Source organism: Neophocaena asiaeorientalis, unplaced genomic scaffold (assembly GCF_003031525.2).
Source record: "Neophocaena asiaeorientalis asiaeorientalis breed wild unplaced genomic scaffold, Neophocaena_asiaeorientalis_V1.1 scaffold72, whole genome shotgun sequence".
NCBI lineage: Eukaryota > Metazoa > Chordata > Mammalia > Artiodactyla > Phocoenidae > Neophocaena > Neophocaena asiaeorientalis.
In genome coordinates this window covers 132,086-137,035 of record NW_020185336.1, presented here as the reverse complement: position 1 = coordinate 137,035, position 4,950 = coordinate 132,086, and positions in this window count along the sequence as shown.

Below are 4,950 nucleotides of genomic sequence, written 5' to 3'. Positions count from 1 at the left end.
ACAAAGTCTTTTTACATATGAGGAAATATCTGGAAGCTGGTGTATTTTGCCACAATTTTCCTTTATACTGAACCTCTGTTTTCAAAAGTATATGTAAATCACACTGGACAGTTAACTCTTAAAGAAAATTGATTTTAATATTTTTCCATTCTTTTCTAAAGAAACTAGATAGTGTGTGTGCATATTTTTCACTGACAGAAACAAAACACACAAGATGTTATGATAACAACATTCACAAGACTGATCAACAACCAACTTTTTGTTATTAACGAGGTGGTTTAATTTTTTAAATGTCAGCTTTAACTGTCTGAGCTATCAGAATAGTTCATTTGAATCTAAGCAGAGGCAATTAAACAATCTATGCTACCAAACGGATAAATGGTTTCAAAATTAGGGCAATGATACTTGCCAAAGGTAGTACATGTCATTCTTAGATTCCGTAGTCTTAGTTTCAAAGGAGCTTAAGTAATAAAGAGAATTTATTTTCTCACGTAACAGAAAAGCCTGAGGCCACATAATGTGTCAAGAAGAGTCCTATCAAGTTTTGGTTCCTCTTCTGTGCAGTTTTCAAACTACAGGCTGCTCATTGTGTCCACTTTATCCTTAGTCCTCATGGTGGCATAATGGTTTCCAGAAGTTTCTGGGCCTTCACTTTTCCTCATCCCCATCCAGAAAATGAATAGAATCATTGAACAGAAGTCTTGAACATTTCTTTAATGAGAACTAATGAGGTGTATGCCAACAGAAGTTTTGAACATGAATTTGGTAAGAAAAAATGAGGGATATGCCAAACTGAGACTATCACAGTGGCAAGGGGATGGGATCAATTCCACCCACACTCAAAACTATGACATCTTAAGCAGGTGTTTAATGGGGTTGGGGGAACAGCATAATGTTCACTATATAATGTAAATTTATCTACGTCTAGTATTCACTAATTGCAGAGATTACATGTTTCCATGTGTGAAAGTAGTGTATAGGAGCTACAGCCTTTAAGTGTGATAAATAACTACTTATTAATATGAAATGTAATAATCCATTAAAATAATTCAAAAATCCTGCCGGGTTTTGTAATGTCCTCTGCTGTATGAGTGAAAATAAATCATATTGCAATAAAAAAACTACTTTTCAATCATTGTTCCTTTAAAAATGGTTCAAATTTTAAGGCTTTGTATATGAATCTTCTAAAAATATTTTAAAGCATCCCAACTGGGAAAGCAATTTCATGCTTGCTTTTTAAAGAGTCTATTCAAAGAACTCATTAAAACCATTCATTTAAATAATCTCGTGTATGTTCATTATGCTATGTCCTTTGGGAGGACAAAAAAAATATGAACTGCTGCCAGAAAGCAAATGAAGGGAACAAATGTTAAACGTAAAAGGTTAGTCCTTCATTAAAATTGTTTAAATAAGCAGCAGTTCCCCCTGTACCCTTATAAACTCTTCCAAGAAACATTGTACACATTTAGAACAGCAAATTAAAAGCAAAGACAACTAAAAAAAATCTATAGGTCAGTTTCATGAACTGTTAGCATTTGGATAATTTTTGCTTTTCACTTTTGGTTCTAGGTGAGTGAAGGGAGCACAGTCTGCCCACATAATGTGACACGTTCATGGACAACATGAACCTGAATATTAAGGAGGTCCTATAAATGGCAGATTTTAGGAAATTCTGTTTTGAAAAGCATGCATATTTTACATAAATTTTTTTACTTACCGTATGTACTTTCAGGCTTAACTTTTTCACCCTTATTTTATTATATTTTTTTGCTGTACACGGGCCTCCCACTGTTGTGGCCTCTCCTGTTGCGGAGCACAGGCTCCGGACGCGCAGGCTCAGCGGCCATGGCTCACGGGCCCAGCCGCTCCGCGGCATGTGGGATCTTCCAGGACCAGGGCACAAACCCACGTCCCCTGCATCAGCAGGCGGACTCTCAACCATTGCGCCACCAGGGAAGCCCTCACCCTTATTTTTGACAACAGTCTTTAGGATCTGAAAAGGTCTTGATGAGGGAGACATGAATAATCTAAAATGATTTGATGTACCTTTTAGGGATATAATATAGCATTTCTTCTACCCTTACATCTTGCCTAAGTATGTAAATCACTATAATTTTACATATGCCTTAAATGATGTGAGCTCTTGGCAAGATTTCTTGCTGTGTTTTTTGGGGGTTGTTGTTTTGGTTGTTGTTTTCAATTGAATGTTGGTAACTGACAGAGTAATAACATGACAGGTTGGACTTAGTATCTCATTTTCTAGTTGCTTTTTTCTCAAACAATGTGGTGAACTATTCTCATTTCTAGAGTAAATTGAACTTAAAGGAGCACATATAGGTTACATTCTCAGTGCAACTGAGGGCCTCATGAAAGACGTGAACAAATGAAAAGACATGATCTCAGATAGGAATATTTAACCTTGGTGAGATGTCAATTCTCCCAAGTTAACACATAAATTTCAAGTGATCCCAATAAAAATATCAATAATGTTTTCCATTGATAGCTTATAAAACTGATTCTGAAGTTTTTATTTTAAAATACATATGCTATTACACATACTATTAAAATATTATAAGACCTTAATAATGAAAACTGTTCATAAATAGAGAAACCAAATACAAACTCTAGAAATGGAACCAAATACACATACCAAATATATGATAATGTGCCATCTAGAGTTTTAGAGGGAAGATCGATCATTTAATATAAATGTTAAGATAATAAAATGGCTATCGGAAAAATTCCATAGCCTGAATGAGCAAGGAACTAAGGGGAACAATAAGGGGAGTAAGTCTACTGAGAATATTTTTCCACATCACATACTCTCTTAACAGTAAATCTGTACCTCTTACAATTTAATACAATTGTAATTTTACTTTAATTTTTAAATAGTTCAATCAGTTTCTCCTACTGGAATATAAGCTACATCAGGGTAGGAACTGTGAATGCTTTTGCTTATTGGTTTTTAGAACCTAATACACTGCCTGATTCATTGTAGAAAATCACTGAATGTTTGTTGCATAAATGAAAACTGATATAAAAAATCCAATTGCTTCTAGGAGATAGTTTGCAGGAAGAAAAAATGAAGTGTGTAAATTTAAGTCATTTATTGGGGTCTGATGATATTAATTTGGGGAGATATTAAAAATTCAATTATTTTGGTTCATTAGAGAACAACATGGATTAATTACATCTGATATTTTGGACTCCCTATTCAGACACTCTCTTCCACAAGCTTGTGATTTACAAGGTAATAAATGAAAAACATTTATTTGCAGAACATAATTAGTTCTTATTTATTTATTTATTTTTGGCTGCTTTTGGTTCTTTATTGCTGTGCCCAGCCCTCTCTAGTTGCAGCAAACGGGGGCTACTCTTCGTTGCGGAGCATGGGCTTCTCAATGCAGTGGCTTCTCTTGTTGCAGAGCACAGGCTCTAGGCATGCGGGCTTTGGTACTTGTGGCACACGGGCTCCAGAGAGCAGGCTCAGTAGTTGTGGTGCATGGGCGTAGTGGCTCCGCGGCATGTGGGATCTTCCCAGACCAGGGCTCAAACGCGTGTACCCTGTATTGGCAGGTGGATTCTTAACCACTGCGTCACCAGAGAAGTCCAAATGTTGTACATTTAAAAGAGAACTTGGGCTTCCCTGCTGGGCTCACCACAACTAGAGAAAGCCCGTGCACAGCAGTGAAGACCCAATGGAGCCAAAAATAAATAAATAAATAAATTTATTAAAAAACATGTACAACCAGTCCTTCCCATCAGGAAACTTGCACAGTCCTCTAAGACAGCCTCATCCATCAGAGGGCAGACAGCAGAAGCAAGAAGAACTACAATCCTGCAGCCTCTGGAGCAAAAACCACATTCACAGAAAGATAGAGAAGATGAAAAGCCAGAGGGCTATATACCAGATGAAGGAACAAGATAAAACCGCAGAAAAACAACTAAATGAAGTGGAGATAAGCAACCTTATGGAAAAAGAATTCAGAATAATGATAGTGAAGATGATCCAGGACATTGGAAAAAGAATGTAGGCAAAGATCGAGAAGATGCAAGAAATGTTTCACAAAGACTTAGAAGAATTAAAGAACAAACAGAGATGAACAATACAATAACTGAAATGAAACCTACGCTAGAAGGAATCAATAGCAGAATAACTGAAGCAGAAGACCAGATAAGTGACCTGGAAGACAAAATACTGGAATTCACTGCTGCGGAACAGAATAAAGAAAAAGGAATGAAAAGAAATGAAGGCAGCCTGAGAGACCTCTGGGACAACATTAAATGCAACAACATTCGCATTATAGGGGTCCCAGAAGGAGAAGAGACAGAGGAAGGACCAGAGAAAATATTTGCAGAGATTGTAATCGAAAACTTCCCTAACATGGGAAAGGAAATAGCCACCCAAGTCCAGGAAGCGCAGAGAGTCCCATACAGGATAAACCCAAGGAGAAGCACACTGAGACACATAGTTATCAAATAGGCAAAAATTAAAGACAAAGAAAAATTGCTGAAAGCAGCCAGGGAAAAACGACGAATGAAATACAAGGGAAGTCCCATAAGGTTAACAGCTGATGTCTCAGCAGAAACTCTACAAGCCAGAAGGGAGTGGCATGATATACTTAAAGTGATGAAGGGAAGAACCTTCAACCAACATTACTCTACCCGGCAAGGATCTCATTCAGATTCAATGGAGAAATCAAAAGCTTTACAGACAAGCAAAAGCTAAAAGAATTCAGCACCACCAAACCAACTCTACAGCAAATGCTAAAGGAACTTCTCTAAGTGGGAAACACAAGAGAAGAAAAGGACCTACAAAAACAAACCCAAAACAATTAAGAAAATGGTCATAGAAACATACATATCAATAATCATCTTAACCGTGAACGGACTAAATGCTCCAGCCAAAAGACACAGGCTGGCTGAATGGATAAAAAAACAAGACCCATC